The 25,822-nt window shown below is 36.9% G+C and overlaps 1 protein-coding gene and 1 long non-coding RNA gene across 4 annotated transcripts in view; one reads left to right on the top strand and one right to left on the bottom strand.

Annotated features, from left to right (window-relative positions):
- Positions 1-12,362, top strand: part of LOC105525546 — an 18,087-nt gene extending 5,725 nt beyond the window's left edge. The window contains exons 3-4 of the long non-coding RNA XR_001003938.1: positions 12,062-12,179; positions 12,263-12,362. This is a non-coding gene — a long non-coding RNA (uncharacterized LOC105525546). The remainder of the gene's footprint in view (positions 1-12,061; positions 12,180-12,262) is intronic.
- FGF12 (fibroblast growth factor 12) overlaps positions 1-25,822 on the bottom strand; it is a 599,118-nt gene that overhangs the window by 120,515 nt on the left and 452,781 nt on the right. The gene's annotated exons all lie outside the window — the stretch shown is intronic.

The raw sequence follows: 25,822 nt of genomic DNA, 5'->3' as shown, positions 1-25,822 counted from the left end.
AGGGAAGGGAAGGAGAATAAAAGAATCCGCTAATCCAATGGGAAGAAAATAGGGAGAAATAATGGGTGTTGGTGGGATGTTAGAATTCCACCAAAAACACCTCAAATTCAATTTAAATTGAATTGATATGTAGGTTTTTCTTGCCCTTCTGAGTTTCTCAGATAGTATATTGGCAGGCAGCCTCATTCCCTGCAGTAAGGATGGTTCTTAAAAAACTGGACCCAGAGCAATCAATTAGACATTGCCACAGTTTTCTCTCCAAGTGTCATCTAAAAGTTATTAACTCTGGCATGAAATATCATGGACATTTTATAAGATATCCATGCATCATTTCTGATTAACAAGGAAGAATAAGCCTCATGCTTGAAACTGTAGCGCCTTCTTCATGTCAATGTATTTAATAATATCCAACACATCTGCTGGCTTTGTATGACTTCAGAGGTTCAAGCACTCTTCAAATTCTTTTCTCCTGTATTCTGTGTTATTTGCCCATTAAACTTTTTCTGAGTCAACATAAGTATCTGCATTGTTGAATGCTATAATCACTGTCAACCAGAACTATTGTAACTCTGAGTCTCAGCCCATTTGCTGGAAGTTACAATAGCAAGGCTGAAACGTTACAAAAGCAAGGCAAAGTCTGATGTGGCTCGGAATTGCTGATTTAAACTCCCATCAGGGTATCCCACCCATCTCTGAAATCCAACCTACAAGCCTAACTTACCATTTCCCACCTCCCTGCCTATCTCTAGCTTTCCCTATCACCTCTGCCTTCGTTCTTTCTACTAATGGTATCTTCCAACCTTTACTTAGTTTACTCCTAACTTTTCCTTTAGATATCAATTCAAATATTTGTTTGGGGGGAAGTCTTTCCCAACCCTCATCCCCAAATTAGATCAATCCAATCTCATGTATCACATCTGAATGTTTTATAAACAAACACAAAGGTAACTTAATGCAGGAGTCTGAAAGACACTCAATATGTCCCAAGGAAGCAGTAGAGAAGCTGAGGACATTAGTTTTGCAGCACGATAAAAAGAAGCATCCCAAAGGATTCACAGTTTCCCAGGCTACAGACTGACTCCTTGGTTTACTGAGACACCTTAAAATGGCTCTTCAAAGCTGATCTTCTAATTGTGACTCTTGCCTGGAATCTGATGTGGTCCTACTCATTTCTCTCATCCAGTTCTAGGGTTTTCTGGGAAGACAGGAGAGGGAAGAATATTGACTTTCCTCCAGGTGATATTAGGAATGACTAATAAAAATAATGGTGAGTCCTGGAAAATTCAGAGAGCTGCATTAAAAAATTAACAGCCCAAGTTCCTTGGAGTCATCTGAAAATGAAATAATCACTCAGAGACAAATCCAACATTTTTTTACAAAGTATTTCATACAGACACGGTTTATTCTAGGAATTTTCAATAACTGTTATTGCTTTTTTGTGGCAGCTATGCTTCAAGTAAGGCTCACTTCATTTCAAGCCTAACTTTGTTCCATTGCAGACAAGAAAAGGGGAGGGGGAGGTTATGTGTTCATATTATCTGATTTTGTGAAATTGCCATGTCAAAATGTAATCCATTTCATGAAAGCAAAAAACTACTTTAAAACATTTTTTAAACAAAATAAAATGTAACCAATGAAATATGGCTGCATGATTACAGGGCACAGTTGATCCTAATTATCAGCAAGTTACAAACCACTCCACTAAATGAATATAAATCCTCTAAAATCGAGAAGGGGGCTCTGTGAGTATATGATATGCTTGGTACTCTTTTAAATGATACTTCCCTATTTGAGCAAAACAAAGAAGAAACAGCGTAGGGATGAGGCAGGATAACTATGGCTCATTTGTCACAAGGCTCCAACTTGCTTGATTTTTCCCTGTGTGTCAGAGAATGTGCACATTGAAAGAGAGGGAGCTCTCCACCACCAAGAGAGCCCAAAAATAGCCCAGCTGATCATAGCCATTGTAAAAATATTCATGGATGAAAGGAAAGATCCTTTCCCAGTCTGATGCTCCTTGACTTGTGATTTGCTAAACTTGGCAAGCCATCACTTACACAACCTGTTTCATAGACAAATCCTTCCAGTTTCAGAAGAAAAAATATCGTCTATCTCAACCTCCATCTCTTTTTCAAACCTTGATAGATGAGAAGAAAATGCTGAATAAATTTTTAGAATCAGTTTTGCAAGATTGGTTTCAAGGAAGGAAAAGAACAGGTGAAGTGGATAGAGCCATACTTCCCACATAATTAAGGGCAAGTTAGTTTTATCACTTGTGGGCAAAGTGTTCTCTATGAGGGAATTTACTCCCTTCATAACAAAATCAACCTCTTCTTCCAACAGAAGCTACTGAACCACTTATGCTGTTACATAAATGTGTTAATGGGGAAATCCATTCAAACATCTGCACTTAGCACTCTGAATTTATACATATGAATGAGGTTGAGAGACACTGCCATTCCTACTGTTTTAGCTTCCACGATAGTGGAAAAGGGAAAATACATACAGCATACTCTGATCCAAGGAGAAAGAAGAAAACTTCCCAAAACACAAACTTGTAAATAAAGACAAAAAGACCAAGTTTCCCTGGAGCTGAAGCTGGGTTATGGGCACAGACAGACGTGGAGCCTCCAAGAGAGTCCTGCATGCTAGGCAATATTTAGAGTTCTGCCTCACCAACAGCTCAGGATGCATTCAGATGTAAGCTCAAGGAGTCACGCAGCATCTCTTGGCATTATTGGCTGTTTGCACATCCATGTCTGTGACTGGACTGCAAACCATTCTCAAGGTGGTAAATATTCTTCCCTCGGGCTTTGGGCATGGTACACCCTCAGTCAATGTTAAATGAATGAACGTATATCTGACACTGGGCGTGTCAAGACTTTGGAAAATTTATTTCCATTCTTGTAAAACTTTTTCTTTAAAAAATGCTTGTAAAAATAATAGATGAAAGGATTCAATTTGTTTTTGCAACCTTGAGACAGCAAGCTGACGAACTGGTTTCTCTGCTTGCTGCCAATGTCCTTCCTGCTCAGTGGATTAATTCAAGGATTTGAGTCTTTAGGATGTCAACCGAGTGAGTAAAAAAAAAAAAAAAAATGTAGAACTGAAAACAATGAAAAATGCCTGTCATCAGCATCATAATGATTGATCGCCATCAGCCAGATAATTATCCAGGCTGAAGATGATTGTTACAAACATAAAACCTAAAATAGATGCCTCAAGGTTAACATATCCTAATTGCCTTTTGTGACATCATATAAATACTCAATATTCTATGTTTAAAGATACTGCTACAGAAAAAATAAAAGGAAGTAGAGTTAAGAAAGATTATTTCCTATATCCAGAGATATACTGAAATTCCAGAATAAATCTTCCTATTACATTATTACCTATCAAGGTAGAGCACAGTAAAAATTTCCCAAATACAAGAATCTTTGTAAAATAACATATTTAGTATGCACACTTACCAAAATACTACAGTGAGAAATTCAGTGACAAGTATTTATGTATATAAAATATGTAGAGTAAGCCATACCAAAAATAAATAACGGAGAAAGTACTTCAAAAATTCCATGTTTGCCTACTGTTTATATACCTCACCAGAACTATACCTATTAACTCACTTGAGAGAAGATATATAGTAGTAAAAATAGGAAGGTGGTCACACTGATGGCTAATCAGAAAAACTATTTGGTGTAAACTAGGGTAGTCAGGGTTTAAGAATTTGGCAAGAAACAGAGGAAGAGAGAGGAGAGAGAAGAGGGGAGAGAGGAAGAGAGAGAGAGAGAGAATATAGAAGAAATGGTTCTACTTACAGCTACTATCTAATCTCCTGGCTTTTCTGAAGTTGAATCCAATAATATGTGAATATTTCAAGGATATGTCATATGTCAATACTTTAAGGATACGTAAGCATTTGTCCAAATTAGCACGACTGATGTTCAGTTAAGGACATGACAAGGACACAGTGTGGCACTAAAGAAACAAAGTTGCTAATAACATAGAGCTTTTGCAAATAAACTTGTTTCCTTCATATTCATCACTGTGGAAGGCTTCACATTTTCTTTGTCCAAGGATGCCAGCAGTACAAAGTCCATGGTTTAGGTGTTTCTTTAAATCATGCTTTAAGAACCTAGGGCAGGTTCTTCAACTGTTCGTAAAGAGGAAAAAAAAAAAAATCCTAACAAAGTGAAAACAGATCTTTCAAATAATATAGATAATGAAGCTGCGTATTAACGTTTTAGATTACAGATGATTAGTATCTATTATTTCTTTTGTTCTTTTGTACCTGGCAATGAGTACTTACTATCTATAAGTACTTACTATCTCTAAGTAACCAGACCTTATTTATAGATAAATAAAAGTTATAGGAAGCCATTGGGTTAGACCGAGCCCTTGCACCAAGCCCAAAAGACCAAACCAAGATAGAGTCACTCATGCTGAAACTCCTCACCAAGCCAAAACTAAGTTGTTTATCTGATCTTTTAAGCAATCAGGAGAGAGTCACATCCCTAAACAGGCCAGTTTTAGCTATCATAATAAGGAAGTTCCTCCTGCATTAACCTTTGCAAAGAAGGTAACTTCGAAAAGACCAATTTGCTTTTTGTTCTCTATTTCTGTTTTCCTCTACACTTTTCTGTTTGTAAAACCAAACTCCTCAGCTCAGCTCACTGAAATATTAATTCTATTTATAGAATGCAAAATTGCTTGATTCTAGAATGGTAAATAAAAAACAATTAGGATCTTCAAACTAAAATCTGTTGTAATTTTGTCTTTTGAATTATATCTACCTGTTGGAACTAGAAACGGTTTTGTGAAGGTGGTGTTTTCTAAGTGGAAACTAAAAAGATTGGTAGAAACAATACAGGAAAATACAATAGAAAAATAATGGAGAGAGTTTGCCCAAGGAACGATAAGATATCCTTTTTACTTAAGTAAAGTATAAGTAAAGTAAACAACTAGAAATGTACTTTGGGGACAAAATATGAAGAAATAAGAATGTCAAGCCAAAAAATTTGGACTTTATTTCTTGTTCTACAGGAAATTATGAAAGATTATAAATCATGAGATTGGATTGACCACTTTGTTAGATAACTCCACATTCCAACCTCCCAGCTAAGGATATTGCCTCACTGTCACCTCACCGGGATGGATTGGAATCCCTTTCCCTGTAATTTGAAATTAACATAAATTATATTACCAAGAGCATCTTGTATATATCACAGCACTCCACATAAAACCAACACCTACTGATAAGAGATGGAATAATGTTACTTACTTTTCTAGATTATCAGTGTTAACAGTCAGCAATTCATTAAGACTCATCAAGCCTTGGAGTTAAAGAGGCTCATACATGCAGTTTTCAAAAAGCAAACACGTGGAAACAAATACTCACTGACAGGAGAGCTGATTCACCAGTCGTTATAGTCACTGCAGAAAATACAGTCCATGTGTAAGCACTAAAGTTTCCTTTCCCTCACAAGAGCACAACTTCAAGAGGAAATGCATGGGTAAAATGGACAAATCCCAGGCTTACACAACAACCTAGATGAATTCTAGAAATTTATTGCTGAGTACAATGGACAGGTTTGTTTAAGTCATCATCCAGTGCAAATCACAATGTCCTGAATGTGTTCCGACAAAGTCCTAGAGTGTAGATTCACTACTTTTTTGGTTACAGCTTAGTTTTAAATTTATGTTTTCTTATACACTCACAGAAAACCAAGGTGCTTTTCTGAAAATGATTCTCATTTTAACGTTCTTGTTGCAAGTTAGAGAACAACACCCCCAACTGAAGGCCTGAGGACCCAATCTTTTTCTGTCCCTTTCCTGTCCTCCCGCCTCTCAGTTCCATTTTTTCCTGAGGTGAGCCATAGAAACTAGACCCCTTCTTTCTCAAGGTGGGTGATAGAAACCAGAACCCCTTTTCCCTGAAGCCAGCCAAAAACCTTAACGTATTACTCTAACTTGCCCCCTCCACCTTTCTGTATAAAAACTGGCTATGAAACAATTATCTGACCTACCTTGTTTAACCATAGGTAACAAGATTCCCTTTCCAGAGAGGGTCCTCACCACACTCAGAAGAAAGGAATATGTACTCAGAAAGGCCAAGAAAAATCTAGACAGACAGGTTTTACTGAGTTTCCCTACTCAGTCTATTAGCATTAAATCATATTCATTTTGTCCAATCATATTTCTACAGGATACTGTCCATACTTTGTTAAACCTAAGAACAGAAAGGGACAAATTATTCCCCTGCTTCTTTGGGCCTTCATTCTGAAAGGCTTCATGTCATGTAAAACTATGATCAAATAAATTTATATGCTTTTTTCCTCTCAATCTGCCTCTTGTCAATAATTTTCAGTGAACCTTAAGGCAGCAGAGGAAATATTTTCTGTTGGCCTGTATACTCTCCATTCATTGATAAAATGATTCATGCTGTTCCTATCAAAGAATAGATTGTTTCTAAGTGAAAATATTCCCTCAAGTTTATTCAGGTGTTAGAGATATGCCTAGGCCAGAAGGGAGAAGCCACAAGTTGGTAAGGAGAGCCAAATTTGAGGGGCAGTCATAAAACACTTATTATTTTTTTTGTGCTGAATGAGAAAGCATTCTGTAAGTATTTCTGTCCATATGCATAACTGCTGTTATTGCAAAACCAAGAGACACAGTAAAGATGGTTTTCAAGGGAAAACAAAGAATGATGCTTGGTCTGCAGTGGGGGCAGTTGTTTGATCAATCTCTATAGGGTTTTCACATGAAGCTTTTGGTCCAAAAGAGGCAAATCCCTTATTATTTTTAACTGGGTACCTATGAGTATTGCTTGCAGAAACTACGACTGCGCTGCAGTGCTCACTACTGTTTGCATGGGTCTTTACAGTGAACATTCTTTCCTCCTTGCGTGTATTCAGAGCAGGGAAGTCCACCGCTCAGCATCTGTATGAGGATCTGGCTGTCACAGTCCCTGCAGCGCCTATCCTGTACACATACATTTCCCCCTTTTCTTTTTTTGAGACAGAGTCTCACTCTGTCACCCTGACTGGAGTGCAGTGGCACAATCTTGGCCCACTGCAACCTCTGCCTCCCGGGTTCAAGCGATTCTTCTGCCCCAGCCTCCTGAGTAGCTGGGAATACAGGCGCCTGCCACCACGCCCAGCTAATTTTTGTATTTTCAGTAGGGAAGGGGTTTCACCACGTTGGCCAGGCTGGTCTTGAACTCCTGACCTCGTGATCCACTCGCCTTAGCCTCCCAAAGTGCTGGGATTACAGGCGTGAGCCACCCCGCCCAGCCACATTTCTCCTTTAAAGGTCTGATGCTGTTACCAATCAGTCGGCTTATCTATATTAAAGACTGAAAATCATCACTGTGTTACCATATATTGATGAACAGACATTACGTATGTAACAGGATCTTTTTAAATGACAAACTTTGGCTGAAGCATCAGGGAATAAGAGATATGAATTCTAAAATTTTATTCCAGAAAATATAGAAATCTGAAAATAGGTAACACAGAAATTGGTTACACTGCTCTAAATTCTACAAGGAAGACATAGAAAGTTTAAGAGCAGGGCTTGATAATTTCTTCATCTCAAACCTAGAAAAAGGGCTTCAATAGGACCATGGAGAGTTTCTGATCTTCCCACTGTACTGAGAAGCACAGGACACCAATGTCAACATATAGTCCTACCTAGGAACATAGAAAGCAAGGGCGAGGAGCTCATCCTATATTTTGACTGAACGGCATTCCCAAAGCTGGTCAAGACAGAGGAGAATGAGTATATAATACTTCTAGAACAGATATGGGCCACATGGTAAAAAAGAACCAGCCTAGAGTCTTTTAAAACTCCAGGCCAAGAGAGCAGGATAAGAGGAAATGAGGCTTTAAATAACAGGAAAAACCCACATATGGTAGAAAGTGGAAAACCAAGAGCTGATGGAAAAGTGGTTTGAAGGTGAGGAGTCATCACTGAAGTGACAGAGTTTCAGTTGGACAGCCCACAAAGGGAAGTCTCTAAAAAATCCTTAAAAACTACAGTAGGTTAGAGCTACTCCCAAATAGATTCTTATTGAAGTATCAGTCAAGTAACACTTCTCTGGTTCCCTTCCTGCTCCTCCCTCTCCATATTCTAACTAGTCCTGAAGATATCAACCATAGTGGTTGGTTTGGGCAGTGGAGGTTACTAAAATTTTTGTGGCCTTCCTGTAAGAATGTCACAGTTAGGGCCTGATTGTGGATGAGAGTGTGGAATGAATAACCTTTAAATAACAAAGGAAGTGTTTATGTTCTATTGATCTGGGAAATTTACTTATTAAGTGAATAAGTGTTTTACAACTTGAAGAAAAATGATGAGTTTCATCCAAGGACATGGGAAAATTTTCCTCGTGTATAAATTTTTAAAGGACAGTTAACGAAACTGATCAATACGTACATTGATTTTACCTTATAAGTCATGCTTGGTTAATGTATGAGTTCACATATATCTCTATATATGTATCATGTACATTCCCACAGAGAACTTTATTTAACCTAGACAGACACTCTATGAGATAAATATGTCTCTCATTTCATAGTTAAAGAAAATGACTCTAAGACAGACCACTTAAGAAAATCAATAGCTTGCTTGAATTGAATGAATAGACAGACATTTTTCTAAGCATTTCATGTATTTATTTCATTTATCTCTCATAACAATCCTATGAAGTAGTCACTATTATAGTCCCCATTTTATAGATGAAGAAACAGAGGCATAAGATATTAAAGTTCACAGCCAGCAAGTGATATGGTCGCAATTAACACCTGTCAGTTGAGCATCAGAGCCTAAAGTCCTATCGACGAGGCACGTGACATAGTGAGTGAGCAGCAAAGTCAGCATCTACACCAGAAATCCTGAACGAGATTTCCCCTAGATCAATTTGTGAGGACTCAGCTGTATCATAAACAATAAAACAAAAGTTAAAAAGGAAGGAGGGCGGTACAACAGGTCTGTCACCAACTATCTTGCTGTGTGGCGCGGGGTAAATAACTTACACGTTCTGGGCTTGAGTTTCCATGCCGATTAAATTAAGGAATGGACTAGAGAGTCTCCAGGGACCCTTCCAGGTTTGAATTTGATTTCCAGCTCTAAAAGAATATGTGTGTGGTGGGCAGCTAATGCATATTAAATTATGCAGACAATTTAGCCTTGCATTTGACTGCAGGGTTGATGAAATCTTTTTAAAATTTACATTTACATAAGAGATAGTTTTGAAAAAATGCTATCTTAACATGCAATCAAAAAATATTTTTATAACATGTCAACTGGATGAAAATAAAAGACAGTTTCAAAGATCAAAGAAGCCTAAATGTGTTTTTTTTTCAAGAGAGTGTGATGGGGTTATACATAGATTCATTATTATTATTTTTAGAACTGCACAGCTGTTTTGGCAGCTTGTTTTGTAAATGCTACTTTGCAAATGTAATGAGGTTTTTTTCCAAACAAATTTTAGTTAATGGAGCAGATAACACATTTATTTCCTTGTCATAGCTTAGCATTAAATAAGAAATGTAACAAGAATTCAGAGTTTAAAATATGAAACATGGTATTTGGTCTCTTTACTTACTAGTTACAAAATTAGAAAATTACTCAATATTTTACTTCCTCTCCATATATATTATAATTATCTGTGATTACAAAATGTTTTTCAGAATTTCATTTCTTCTCACATACGTCTTTTGCTATTGTAAAATCAATAGTTGTATTTCTAGTGCCTCTTCAAAGCAAATCTCAAGTCGCTGAGCAGAAATTTGTATAGTATCTGACATGATTTAGGCCTTCTTATGTGCAAAATACTGCTCCCGATGCTTTACATTTATGGTTTTATTTTTTTCTCACAACGAACCCATATCTAGGAACTATCATCCTCATTTGACAAGTGAGGAAACGGAGGCAGAAAGAGTAACTTGCCAAAGTTAATCAGTTAGTCGGAGCGCTAGGATCTGACTATAGACTGTCGATAGTGCAGAATAAAACCAGAAACAACAGGATAAATAACAATAATATAAGCTACAATATTCTAATTTTTAGTTTAAATGTCTAAGGCTTTGATGTGATATCTCAGATATATTTCCACAGAAGGCCTGTTTTAAAAATGTAAAATGTAGGCCTTCTGTGAAGTCTTATTTATTTTTGAAAATTCTGTTTCATTACAAAAAGGATTTGACAAGAGAAATGCCGTTCTCCACTTATTCACTTCACTGAACGACGGGGCCTCAGATGTCCGTGGTGCAGTTTCCTTACACTTTCTGCGGTCTCTTGCATTCAGTGTGTGGGGTGTATTAGTTTCCCGGGGCTGCCACTACAATTACCACAAACTGGATGGTTTAGACAACAAAAACTTATTATCTCACAGTTCTGAAGGCCAGAATTCTGAAACCAAAATGTCAGCAAGGCCATCTTCCCTCTGAATTCTCTAGGGAAGAATCCTAATTTGCCTTCTCCTAGCTTTGGGGGGTTAATGAAAATCTTTGGTGTGTTTTGGCTTGTAGCCACATCACCTCACCCTCTGCCTCTGTCTTCACAAGCGTGGCCTTCTACCTGTGTATCTCTGCATCTCTCCCTGTCTTATAAGGACGCTAGTCATTGGGTGGAAGACCCACTCCCAATCAAGTATGACATCATCTGAAGGTCCTTAATTAATTATATATGTAGAAAGCCTATTTCCAAATAAGGTCACACTCTGAGATTCGAAGTAGACACGAATTTGGGGGACAGTATTCACGTGTGCAGATACTGTGGCCTGGCATTAAGCTGACATTGACATACACCTCTGAGAGGCTCTATATTAAACACATAATCTTTGTAATGACTTCACAGATGTCTCCAGGCTGCCGGAGGTCGCACTGTGACCTCAGCCTGGGCACTTAGCAACACATGGGCAAACAGTTTTCAGAGATCCCAAAGGACTGAGGTGAAGGGATTAGGGGTAGACCTCTGAGTACAGTGCAACCAGGGCTTACCTAAAACATAATGAATATGTGCCTCAGCCCTTCCAAGGCTATTCCCTATAGCCCTTATGCAGTCCTAGAGTGGAAAGACTTCAGTGTTTCAAATCCTCATACTTTCCTGATTATACTGCAGATACTAGTGTGAAAATGTCTACTTGGAGATTTCTTGCAAAACTGTTTCCATAAATCTCCAATAACAGTATAAATTAGAAACAAGAATTAACCTACACTCATCTGACTGCCGTGACATACAGAGCCCACACTACTTACTCATTTGCTGTAGGTAGCCACTTCACCCACTTTAAGAACATTCATAAGTGATATGTGGTGTTTTTAATAAATCATAACTGAGTAAAACGTGTATTTCATTGTGTAGGTTATATTTTCAATCTTCTAAATATTTCTGAACAATTGTCTGATTAATTCCTTAGAATGCAAGCTCCGTTTGTTCTCAGACTTTTCACCAAGATCTAGGTGAACATCTGGTACATAGTAGGTACTCAACACAACACATATTTTTTGAGTAAACGAATGAGTGAGTTAATGAATTTGGCTGAATGGGTGAATCTAGATGACAAGAGAATGCAAAATTACTAGATTCTTAAATATAGAACACGCCCCCTTATTACTCTAGTCAAAAAATAATTTATACTAGAAGAGCTATTTTGTTTTGGATTCTCTTCCACTGTGTGCTGTCCCTCCACACTCCCACTATGAGATGTTTGAACATTTTCTTTAAGGAGTGGCCAAGTGTACCGTGTACCAAAATAAAAAAGTAAGTATGGAAATGACTATATCTTTGTTTTCACTGTGGCTGCCAAGGAGTTCTAGGTCAATTAATTGGGTCAAATATAAAAGCTCCATAGGCCTTTATGCCTACAGATTCTGTATATCGATATATATATATGTTACAGCTCTCTGTCTCATATATATATACACACACATATATATTTATGCATATATATACACTCACATATATATGAGAGAGAGAGCTGTAACATGTATAACAATATGACCTTGAATTAATATTTTACTCTTACTTCCCACATTAAGAAGTTCATTCTTTTGAACAGTTTCAAGTCTACAGAAATTGCCCAGAGAGTGCAGAGAGTATATACTATAAATAAGGCACTAGATGTGATTACTCAGGGAGAGCAAGGAGACATGTAAAGCTTAATTTCTGCCCATGAGGTTAGCGGGACCTGAGAGCTATACACATAAACGATAAAATGGATGCCTTGTGCTGTTGAAAAAGGGATGACCATGTTTTGCAGGCAGTATTACAGCATTTCCCAGAATCAAGAAATGATGTATGTGAGGGAAAACTGGGAGGGACTTCCCAGATGAGGTGGCCCTTGGACTGGCCCTTGAAAAATAATGTAAATATGTAAATAATGTAAAAAAGGTAAAAAATGCAAATAATGTAAAAATAATCTAAATACAACAGGTATGAGAAAAATTTTCATGACATGAATGGCATAAAACATATTTTTGAATGTTATCTAAAATATTGGATCAATGTAACTACCATGAAACACCTAGTCTGGGGTTAGCACATATGGAACCACAGTCTATAAGAACTATTATTATTTATGTTATTTATAATAGTAATAAAAGTATGAAAAGTTCTTTTTCAGTTGTGATTCGCTCTGGGTAGAACATTGTGATTCACGTTATTTTCTTTCCAAACAAAAACATTATTATCTTCAATAATTTTTTGACATCAGAGAGGCAACTAAACTCTTCGTTAAAGGATGAGGTTGAGCACAAGCATTTATTTGATCATTTTTATTCAGCTCTATTCACAAAAGGATTGAAAATAATTTTCACACACATATAATTAAATCGCTATAGGATTTCAATGTTTAGGAGATGTTACTTAGAATAGTTATTTGTGTACACATGTCATCACTACTGGTTGGAAGAGAATCTCATTTTCTCTTAGAAGGGTAAATTTTCCCCCCTTTATTTGACACAACAGAGAAACCAATTTTCAGTGGCCCCCTACATCTTTATTCCATATGAGGTGCAGGTAATCTCATTAGTCAAAACTTGATGTTCACTGGGCCATGTGAAAAATGAATAGGGCTATTTAGGTTTAAAAGGTGGTGGGAGAGTGGTCAGTGGGGGAAGTACTTCTTTATATCACTGCCTGAATAGCAACAAAGAATTCCTCTCCTATTTCCACGCGGTCAGCACTTCTAAAACAGAGCCCAGGTTCTCTCATCTCAGTGCACTCATAAAAGCCTGAAATTCTCCTTCTTTCCTGCTCTTCCAGAGAAATTCCACGAAGCTGAATGCATAAGAGCATTTGGGATCACTTACACATGCAGTTTTCTCCACAGGTAGGCTCTGAGGTCTAATTCAGAGACTCAGAAATAATCCTACACTTCTGTCTTAGAGCAACACTGAATTCTGCATTGCAGCTTTTCCAACTACTAGACACTTGCCACTAATAATAACACTGTACTTTGATCCCCATTTGCACTCTTGTCCCTATTTTCTGCTAGTTAGAGCCTAGAAAATCATTATGCCAAACCTCAACATTCTTTCTACACTAGAAAGTTCTTGATGAGGAGGATCATGGAATATTTGCATTTTACCTTTGGTGACATGCTGATGATCACAGGGCACCCTGTCCATTGTGGATGTTCAGTTAGTATTCTCAAATGGAAATCTGGTTGATAAAACTCTTTGAGATACCTGCTAAAATATGCCCCAATTGCTGCTATATCCTACTCTCCTTCAAATAATCTTTACACTAGAAGTTTCCAACACAAATGTAAAAAACATAGTATTACCTTTGCAATTTAGATTCCCAATGATATGAGACTCTATCATTGGGAATCCAGGAGATGGGACAGAAGGGAGAGGAGATTTAAAAAAATATAGGAAGAACAAAAGGTATTGATCTATTTGATTTTTGAGAAGCAGGTCACACTGCAGAACAGCATTTTATCTGGCATTCCACAGGGAGAGAGTAATTTTTGTCATGATTCTCAAGGCAAATCAATAGAGTTAAAGAAGAAGAAGAACAAAACTCCAAATCTCAAGTTCCTAATTAACTCAGAAAGCAATGAAATCTAGACAAGCTCTAATGTAATATACTGGCTTTCATAAAGTCATAGAATCAACAGGCTGGAAGTGTTGAAATGAGTTCCTGGAGTCACCTAGAAAACTACTGGGGAAGCTGGATTTTAACCCATTGGCCCTGGTGTTACGCAGCAAGCACTGGGCTCATATCAGATTGCTGGTGACTCTGAGGTTATGTATGTTACTGGGATTTACATTCAACAAGCTGATTGGACTGCCCAGGAGCTACACTAGTTCGGTTCCACCAAGGTACAAGTGGAGACACAGCCTTTATTCGAAGACATATGACAGAGATGTACAGCAAGCTATTGTAGTATACTAAGTACTATTTGGGATTTACTATGACCTGACAAATGCAGTGTTCAAGTCTTGAGTACACTGCTGCCCTATGAAATGAAATGTAATATAAATCATCTCCTGCCAATTTAATCCCCATGACCCTTAGTAGTTGATAAGCAATTAATACCTGTGAGAGTGGAATTATTATCTCCGTTTTACAGATGAGCTATATAAGCCTCAAAGAAATAAAGGAACTTGGCCATAAGCACATTATTTCTAATGGGCCAAGCCAGTACTAAAATTCAAGCCTCCCGAATCTAAACCTCATGCTCTTTTCACTACAGTCTCAAGCAAATATCTTCATATCAAGAACTGATTTTCTAGATCAATGACTTAAGAAGAATATCAGCTTATTATAGGGACTGCGACATGAGTAAATTAAATATCATTGATATGATTTGTTCCTGTATTTTTTTTCAAAAATGGCCTATGTAAATAAGCATTTTTCTAAGAATCTCTCATGTGAGTGTAGTTCAGTTACTGTCATTTTCTTATTAAAACCTGAAATTCTTTTAAATTCTGAAGCTCTTGTTTCACTTTCTCTCTAATAAAACTTAAATGTCCAAAAAGCTAATTATACTTTCATTTTTGGGGTTTATGCTGTGAACCACCTTTTAGGTCAAACTAAAATTATTTTCATGGCTGCCTTTAGTAATTAAAACTTCTTGCATGAAGTAAAAGAAATAACATCCTATTGTGACAGTATTCTAGACTATTTCAAGGTTATCTTGTTTTTGGTGGAAATAACCAAAGATAACTGAGTGAACTAACTGTGTGCTCCTCAAGTATGACAGCAAATATTTGAGTATTTACAATGTGCTGGAGACACAAAAATTAGTACAACCTGGTGCCTGTCCCTGATGAGACTGCAGTTTAGGAGAGATGGATACACAATCAATTAAACAAAAATATATCAAACTTAGTCACATAAGCAAAGAATGGCAGGCTTAGAGAAGGCCAGTCATTGATTCATCTGAAGCAAGTGAAAACTCCAATAAGGAGGTGACAACTGAATCCTGAAGTAACAGACATGCTTTTGCTACAATAGGAACTTTAAAAAGCTAAGGAGGCCGGGCGCGGTGGCTCAAGCCTGTAATCCCAGCACTTTGGGAGGCCGAGGCAGGCGGATCGCGAGGTCAGGAGATCGAGACCATCCTGGCTAACACGGTGAAACCCCGTCTCTACTAAAAAATACAAAAAACTAGCCGGGCGAGGTGGCGGGCGCCTGTAGTCCCAGCTACTTGGAGGCTGAGGCAGGAGAATGCCATGAACCCGGGAGGCGGAGCTTGCAGTGAGCTGAAATCCGGCCACTGCACTCCAGCCTGGGCGACAGAGTGAGACTCCGTCTCAAAAAAAAAAAAAAAAAAAAAAGCTAAGGAGTAAAAGGATCAGTCCTGGAGCTCTGAATTGTATATCATTGGATTTCTGGTTACATTTTCCATTCCATGTGCTATTGGCGCCCATCAGAGAGAAGTTAATTTTCTGATGGAGCCATTTAGCCCCCCAAAGGTCCTCACCGAATCAGACAACCCTCCAACTCAAATATGCGTCCATGGTAGACTCTGTTTGCAAGTGTTCCCACTCACTGTTTCCATTCACTGTTACTAGTGCTGAGTACTGCGGTGTTACTGAGTTTTGGGGGAATTTAAAGCAGCAAGAAATCTGTTACCCTTTTTTTTTTCAGTTGCTCAGAATGATCTGCAATCTGATTGAATTGATTGATTTCTGTGATCATGACCAGTTTTGGTTGTTTCACATATGCTTGCAAATGGCAGATACAGAGGTTTTCAACAAGGAAATGTTAAATCATCTCCAAAAAAGGTACAGAAGAGAGAATGGAATGGACTGATTCTTACTGAATGAAGAAATAACTGAATGAAAAAGAAATCCTTTTATCTATTGTGTTCATTAATATTCACAAAACTTTTAAGACAATAGTTTATGGTTGTTCTGAGTATATTCTTGAGATTGATCTTTGTTTAATTATCTTCATTTTTATCAACAAGTGATCAAATAACACAATAGTTCCATGATGGGAGAGGGTTTTGACGACTTACGGGAAACTTTAAGACACTATCTATCTGCTGCTGAGCCATGGCACGCACACTTCCAATGTAAGGAAGGGTTGTTGTAAAATATGCCATCCTTTCAAAATGTTTTCTTCAGAGTTTCCATCCTATCCAATTCTAAGATAATAAGGCAATCTACAAACTTAAAAAAAAAAAAAGCTGAAATAGAAAATTAATGATCAAACATAAATGGAATTGTCCAAATGACTCAGAATAAATTAAAGATTACCAGGCTTAAAATAAGAAAAATATAGCATTTGACTATACTAACCTTTTTTCTCCAAAAACATTTGGTCAGTCACCCTATCTGTTTCTTTTTGATTAACTTTCAAGGTTTAGATCTAATCATATAGCCTACCATAATAATTTATGAACCTTCCTTTATTTACTAATTCCCTGAGTGTTATTTCCTTTACCCTCATCTGCACTTAACATTTCACTGCTGAATATATTATCTCATTCTCAAATTGTATTCCCTTTTTGCATATTGTCTTTCCAAATAAATCAGGGAGGAACTGTGTCTTGTATTTTCTTTTTATCTTCATGATATTTAACACAATGCTATGCATATACCTTTATTCAGCAGTTGTTCAGAGGTTAACAGTCTGTAAAATTTAGCTTATTGTTTTAATGTGTTTAGCTATCTGGTCTGTTGCATCAAAGCAGACTAGAAGCAGCAGTTGAAAAACTCTAGCAGCTTTTCAAAGCAGACTAGAAAAGCTCTGAAAGCTAGCACAAGTGAGAAGAGATTCCATTTAAAAAGCTACCCAAAATAGTAAAACCACTAACCCCAAAGTAGACTGGGGTCCTACAGTGGAGGGGCAAATGATTGCAAAACTGTAAATGACTCTGAGAATGTAAAGGAAAAGAGTACTCACCTAGATTTCAAGTTCAACAACTATTTACTTAATACTTATTGTGTGCCAAGAACTATGCTAGAATTTGAGTTTATAAAGCTTGACACGGCATCTGGATCATTTGCTTTTGAGATACTCACTGTCTACTAGTGGAAAGGGATATCTTATTTTCAAAAACAAAACCAAAAAAAGTAGCAAATGCTATGACAAATATAAACACCTTAGAGCAGAAGCATAGACAAAAGATACTTCTTCAACTCAGCCTAAGTCAAAAAGGGCTTCCTGGTGTAGTAACTTTCCTTGATAAACTCAGTTACCAAGAAAATGTAGTTATTGTCAGTTACTGTTTAATAAGGCACTAATCACTAATCACCCCTAGAAATAAGTTGAAGGAAAGGCTTTAGAATAAAAAAAAAAGAATCTTCCAAAAGCGCTTCAGGATTTGGGGTGTTCATTATAGGCACAATTTTGGGTAGAAGTGACAAGTTTTCAAGCGATCTGTGGGCAAGGAAAAAATTAGTTTGTGAACTGCAGTGCTACTCTGTGTGACAAAGATGCATCATTCACAAAATACAAACAATTACCTAACAGAAAAATAAATTCACAGCAGGAACCAGAGCAATTTATAGCAATTAATGCAGAATACACTTAACATGGACATCAAGAAGTACTATCAAAGCTCAAGTGCAATTACATAAACCATCTAGGTATCATTTAAGAGAAAGACAAAATATACTATCTATTCTCCCAAAGGATTCATGAATCTTCCTTCAAAATTAGATTTATGCCTGTGATTAATTTTTTAAATTTCTACTAAATTATGGTATGCTCTTTTGTTATAGTTGATACTCAGATGAAATTTATATTTAAAATACAAATGATAGTTATATCTTAATTGATGATTCCACATTTCCAGTTGACAGCCTGAAAGGTCATCCATGGCCATCCTATTTTCTTGAATCATCAACTATAAAGTATTCATAATTAGGATTTTGACAATGATAAATGTACTCAAGCAATAGAGCTCCAATTAATTCTTATTAAATGGCTTTTCAATATCAAAGTAGACAAAATTTTAGTCTATCCCAAAACTGGTTCGTGCTGGTTACCAAGGAACATGGGCCCTGGTTATAAATCCATTTTTCTATTTGAAATATCACTTTAAAGATTGGCTGCAAACTGTGCACTCAGGATATAAACACTGTATTTCCATTTTAAATATCTTCAACATTTCCTAAGCTCTCATGTGTACCATGCCTTTTATGCTTAACTTTTGTCATAGAACTACCATTCATGATACCAAAAAAAGCCCCGTGTCCGAGTGCCCTTGACATCCCACTACAAGAGGAAACCACTCACTGATACTCAAGTCTATTACCACCAAGAAATCTTTCCAGGAAATTGGGTGACGTTCAAGGAAAAGACTGATAATCATGCAGGAACCTGAAGGTTATATTTAAAATGATTTGATCAGCCTCTGAGAATAGAAAAGAGTTTTGGGGAAATAGCCGAGCATCTTTCATTCATTTATTCAACAGTTATTGATTATGTATTTAAAATGCCAGGCTCCATTCTAAGTGCTGGGATGCAGGACCAAAGAAGATAGACAAGGTCCCTGGCCTCGTGGAACTTACATTCCTTTGACTGAATCCATCAGTGCCTTGCTAAACACATCAATAATTTCAGACAGTGACAAGTGCTACAATGACAACAAAACAGATAATGTGACTGGTGATTTGGAGCAAAAGGATCGCATCTCAGTTTTGTGCCAAAAGGAAGGTAAGAATAAAACAAGAAGGAACAGTCACTGGAAGATATGAAGAAAAAAACAAGTAGAGGATTCAAATGGGAAAATACAGTGACCATTCTAAGTCGACATGTGTGACGAAGAGACTGGAATCTTGCTGGGTACTGCACAGGCCTGGCTCCAGCCTGCAGGAGAGAAGAGCAAATAAGCCAGAGTGGGATTATTGACTGCATCTCTTCTTAGTTTCATTATGTGGGAGAGTTAACCACTTTTAACTTTTGTTTATTTACTACAAAATTAAAGTAACATCAAATATCTAAGTTTGTAGTTAATCTTAATTAGTGTAAATAAAGCACTTGGTACATATTAGATGTCCAATAAATGCCAGTTCTCTTTACCAGGGGAATAAGCAGAATTTACAAAATAGGGATGACAAGGAGATATCAAGCCCAGTTATAATAATTTATTTTAAAACACAGCTGACAGGACCTCATTCAACCTTCCAGTAGCCCTTCAGAAAAGGTTTTATCATCTTTCTCTTATGGATGAGAAAACTGAAGCTCAAAGAGATCAAGTGACATTTGCAAAATGACTGCTTTGCATGGGAGCTTGGAGTTAGATCCAACTAATATCTCCTCTTGGCTGGGGATGGAGGAAAGGCAAAGAAGCTCTTGGTCAAAGGGTACAAACTTTTAGTTAGACAAGAGGAATACGTTTTGAGATGGATTGCACAGCAGAGTGATTATAACCAATAATAATATATTGTACAATGCAAAATTACTAAGATAGTAAATTTCAAATTTCTTACCACAGAAAATTATGTGACATGATAAATACGTTAATTAGCTTGACTTATTCATTCACCTTTGTACATATATATCAAAATACCACTCTGTACCCCATAAATGTATGCAATTATGATTTCTCAATTAAAAATATTACTTTTTTAAAAGATTGGGCTGCACTACACTGCCTACTGATGGTATCTCTATGTTACAGTAATACGTAAATCACGGCTTCAGATCAAGGCGTAGGAGCTTTTCATAAAGCAGTGAAAGAAGGGGAAGTCGTAGGAGTTGCGATCTGTCTATAGAGTACAATTCCTAGTTACAATGGTTAAGAGCAAGGCTATTGAAGACAGCTAAGCCCAACCCTGTGGTGTGCCATTTATTAGTCATGCAACTCTAGATACATTTCTTCTCAGAAATTCAGCTTCTATGCTAATATACATCTAGAATGTAGATCAGTATTTACAGCATCTGAATGGGCTAATGATTAAGTAAGAGAAAGCATGTGAAACACCCAGCATGCGACCTGACATTCACAGAGTACTCATTTGCCCAAGCTGTGCTGCTCCTGAGTAGCAGGGCCAGGATTTGACCTCTCAAGTTTCCAACACATCATGATACTTATTTCTTCATGTAACTAGCTGGGAAATTCCACTTGCTGCACAGAAAAGACAGGTTCTTAAATTGTATTGTATTAAAGTGACTCTTTGTTAAAACACAAAAATACCCCACTAGTTACATGCAGGTTCTATCCTTGTTAACAACAATATAGGAGTCTTATAATCAATTCTGGTCTGGAAAGCTATAAAGGTATTTACTTCAAAAAAAAGGACACATATAAAAAATATGTATATAACGTACATGTATATACACATATTCATCGAAAAACATCTATACATATAAGTGTATTTTTCACCTCTATGCATATATGTGTGTGTATTTATCTATCTATCTACATCTGCAATGTCACTACCCCTTGCTTATTAAATAATATTAAAATATCACATCTCCAGTTCATGGACTGTACATGTATTTGTGCATAAATAAATTGCTTTTCTTATTATCATTGGTGATTTACTACCATTGAGTAGGAGAGCTTCTTGGATATTAAGAATATCTGATATATGTGTATACATTTTTATAAAACACTTTTAATTTATTAATTATTCTACGGACATAAGAGTTTGAGAATCTTACGCATGTTACTTTTTAAAAAATTATCACTACAGGTCAGGCGTGGTGGCTCATACCTGTAATCCCAGCACTTTGGAACGGCGAGGCAGAAGGATCACTTGAACCCAGGAATTTGAAATCAACCTGGGCAACATAGTGAGATCTCATCTCCATAAAAAATAAACAAAATTAGCTGGGTGTGGTAGCACACACCTGTGGTTCCAGCTACTCAGGAAGCTGAGGTGGGAGAATTGTTTGGGCCTGGGCAAGGTCGAGGTTGCAGTGAGCCAAGATCGCACCACTGCATTCCTGCCAGGGCCACAGAACAAGATCCTGTCTAAAAAAAAAAAAAAAAAAAAAAAAAAAAAAAAAATCACTACTGCCAGAGGTTTGTTCCAGAATATCACCCAAAAATATTCCTCAAATAAATACTCTGGGAAATACTGGCTTACTAATACAGAGCAAAAGGTATATATTAATAGAATAAATGTGAGAAACCTATGGAAATAAGGAGGGGAAATAAATATATGGAAACAAATTAGCCATAGAAAGACATTCTTTCCATGTTTTAAAGGAAATACTAAAGTTATGTAACCTTTGACACTAAACTTATGGAGCAAAAGATTGTGAATCTTAATTAAAAGGAAAAAAGAACTATTTTCCCGAAGTCCTCATAAAAGCAAAGTGTGCTCTATTTGACAATATGTGTATCAAATTGGCATTGGAACCATGCATCTAACCCAATTTGAAATGCCACTTAAGTAGAAATAGGAAGGCAAATCGTAATAATTTCACAATCAAAGCTCAAAACATGTGCTGACACTCAACCAAAATATGAAAATGGCTAAAATTCACACCAAATTTTGATCACACTCATAGTAAATTTAAAACTACTCACTATTATTGCTCAGAATCAGAAGTTTGTTCAGCATGTTATAAGCGACTTTCTAAGGGCAAGTTACTGTGTTCACATATGGACCAAGTAGCTACTGACAAATCACGTGATTTCTTTTCAAATGCTTTGTGTTTGTGGCATTTTATTGGTCATCGTGTCAGGAATACTAAACAATTATTTTTTTCGTGTTTGCAGAATATTATACAGTCACAAACATAAAACAATATGTTGCAATGAGTCAGCATCCTTTTCTAAGTTTTATAAAGAGAATTTGTGATAATTTACTTGAGGACAGTGACCTTGATTGCTTCAAAATGCCTTTAATCAGTGCTGATTTCTCATCTTAATAAAGGAAAATAGAAACATCTGACTCTATTCTCTTTCTATATTGTCTTACTTATAAAATAATAAAATGAGAGGATATTAAATGAAAATTCATTCATTTATTCAAATATGCATGCAATTGCTTTAAGTCTAAGATACTGAAATAAACATGGCAGAAAAGATTTTAACAGTCGATACAATTTTCTGGTTTGTAAAGTCAGTCTCCCTCTCTGACTGCCTCACTTTCTATCTAAAACATACATATCTAAAACAACAAGCAACACACTTCAACACAAACATACCAGTTGAACAACTGACTTCTTTTTTATTTTCAATTTTTTGAGACAGAGTCTTGCGTGGCCACCCAGGCTGAAGTGCAGTGGTGTGATCATGGCTCACTACAGCCTCGACCTCCTGAGCTCAAGCGATCCTCCCGCTTCAGCCTCCTGAGTAGCTGGGACTACAGGCAGGTGCGACTATGTCCGGCTAGGTTTTTATTTTTTTATTTTATTTATTTATTTTTTTGAGACGGAGTCTCGCTCTGTCTAGGTTTTTATTTTTTAAATTTTTTTTAAGATGAGGGTCTTGCTAAGTTGCTCAGGCTGATCTTGAACTCCTGGCCTCAAGCAATCCTCCCACTTCCTCCTACCAAAGCGCTGGGATTATAGGCATGAGCCAACAACTGACTTCTTGAGAGGTAATTTTGATCATATGATCTCTCAGAATTTCATTTAAATTTCTTTCATAGACAGATAAGAAAGAGAGATTGAAGAAGGAAAGAGAGAGATTTCATTTAACTCAATCAAAGTTTTCTCTGGTTAATCTAATTCTGTGCCTTAGTGATGTATTCCAGAAAAAAAAAAAAAAGGTGGAATTTAGAGGAAGAAAAACACTTTCTCTTGGGAAATAAAAGAAAATCATATGAACACTTACCTGTTACAGTTTGTTAACAGAAGAGAAAATGAAGTGTATGTATCTGGAGATTTCCAGTCATTTTTCCAGTGCTAAATTTGAACCACATTCTTAAGGGTTTTCTAAAATAAAACTTCACATATCTGTCCATCACCACATCCTCATGCCCTCAAGGTTAATTTGATTTAGGGATTATTCTGGTGTTTTGATTTGCTATCAGTTTGAGATCCTTTGTATCCAAAGGAAGTGCCAAATTTTGTGAGGTTCTTAAGAGAACAATGCACACGAATAAAGTCTCAGTATACTAGGCTTCTCAGGAATGTAGCACTGACTGCCATTGATAATTAATTAAAGATTTAGAGATTCCATACCTTTCACTTTCCTTCTTTTTGTGTGGAACGTTTTCTAATATATATTCAACATTCGTCTGCCTTTTCTTTTGATTCAGGGTTGTTTCTCCTGGTTCTTGCTTATCTTCATCTGTTTGGGAAGCTGTACCAGATGGCTTATAAACAATATAAATTTATTTCTCACAGTTCCAGAAGCTGGGAAGTCCAATATTCAGGTGACGGCAGATTTAGTGTCTGGTAAGCGCTTGCTCTTCTGGTCAATACATGAGGCCATCTGTCTGTGTCCCTACCCAAACTCATCTTGAATTTTACTCCCGTAATTCACACAAGTTGTGGGAGGGACCTGGTGGGAGATAACTGAATGATGGGGGGTGGTTTCCCCCGTACTGTTCTCATGGTAATGAATAAATCTCATGAGATCTGGTGGTTTCATAAGGGATTTCCGCTTTCACTTCTCTCTCATTCTGCCTTTGCCTGCTGCCATCCCTGTAAGATGGGACTTGTTCCTCCTTGCCTTCCACCATGATTAGGAGAACTCCCCAGCCCCGTGGAACTGTGAGTCCATTAAACCTTTTATCTTCCCAGTCTCAGGTATGTCTTTATCAGCAGCGTGAGACAGATGAATACACCTTCTCACTGAGTCCTTCCTTGGAGGAAGGGGCTAACTAGCTCTCCAGGGTCTCTTTTATAAGGACGCTTATGACATTTTTGAGAGCCCTTATGACTTAATCTCCTCCCAAAGGCCCCATTTCCTAAAACTACCACCTTAGGAGTTAAGATTTCAACATATGAATGTAGGGGGCACACACATTCCAGTCATAGCACTGTTCCCTGTCATCGCTGTCACTCTTTTCTTTTTCTCCTTTTTAAGTGTAGCTTCCCATCTCCTTAGGCAAAGAAACAAAACCACCTAGGTTGGGAGAAGCACAGATATCAGATCACACAAAAGCAGAATAATTTCTACACTTACAAGTAAAGTGCATGAGATTGTATAGAAAGACATCACAATTTGTCTTTTTAATGTTTACCATGCTTTTTTTGCTTTCTTCCTGATTTTCCAACATATTTTGGCTGATAGGGAAAAATTTTGCATCTATAACATAAAATAAAAGATAAGCAACAGCAATCTTCTAAATTGATCGGGGTAAATAAACTTTAATTAGATTAGGTAACTACTTTCAGAAAAATATAATATCTCTCTATAAAGACATATTGCTTAACACTAAGAGGGCTCCCTTGAGCATATAAAACCAGGAAGTCATCAAGAGGTTTGGTTTCTTGAGACACAAACTCTCAGAATTTTGGCCATAAGACCGTAACTTAAAATAATACCAGTGGACTCTAGCAGGTTAATTATCCTACCAATTGAAGACAGGAGTTCTAGGCAGATGTAAACATATTGTTTCTAGTGACAAAAGATGATGAGGCTTTAAGACTCACAGTGATGGAGAAAAAAGGTTTGAATCTTGCCTCACTCTCTTGCTAGCATTCAGGCACCTCCTCACCTCCTACTCTCTCTGGCTTACAAAAGCAGACCTATCTGAGAGAACTGCCTAGAGCCTTCTGGCGATGCATTGTACTTTTTGGTGTGGGTCAGTGGCAGGATTGGAACTAGTAATTGGATTTCCTCACTCCCAGTTCACTCATCTATCCACTATAAAACAGCATGTTAATTTTGGAAATATTTATACCACTAGGTCATCATGACCTTTGAATATAACCACTGGCACCACTAATATGCCAGGAATCTCCTTATGCCTCACCCAACTAGAATCACTGCCCATGGCAGTATGGACTTCAGACGCCATCTCTACTGAATAACTGTTCAACACACATAAGACCTCAAAATAATGTGTTATATTTAAGAAGAATTCGAAGACAGAACATCAAAGTGTGGATACATCAAATTAATGTCTACATTTCTCTTTTAATTTTCTAGCCAATGAAGAAGAGCTAAATATAATCACAGCAGGAATCTTAATGAAACATTTCAACAGGAAGCAATATTAAAATATATCAACCTAGAATGATTGTTTTGATAGACTGTCTTAAAGGTAAATCTAGATTTTCTCTTTAAAGAATAGTGAATCTCATACAAACTCAAATCTCTTCCCTGAAATACTTGTCAAAATCAAGTTGGTATAGACTATTTTTATCACAAACACTCCTATATTTCACAGCTATTCCAATACAACTATGATTTTAAAACTGCAATAGAAATATTTAATTAATTAATTAATTTTAAAATTTTATTTTATTTTATTTTTTTGAGACAGGGTCTTGCTCT

This window comes from Colobus angolensis, unplaced genomic scaffold (genome assembly GCF_000951035.1).
Source record: "Colobus angolensis palliatus isolate OR3802 unplaced genomic scaffold, Cang.pa_1.0 Scaffold54, whole genome shotgun sequence".
NCBI lineage: Eukaryota > Metazoa > Chordata > Mammalia > Primates > Cercopithecidae > Colobus > Colobus angolensis.
This window is presented reverse-complemented; position numbering and strand designations above follow the sequence as displayed.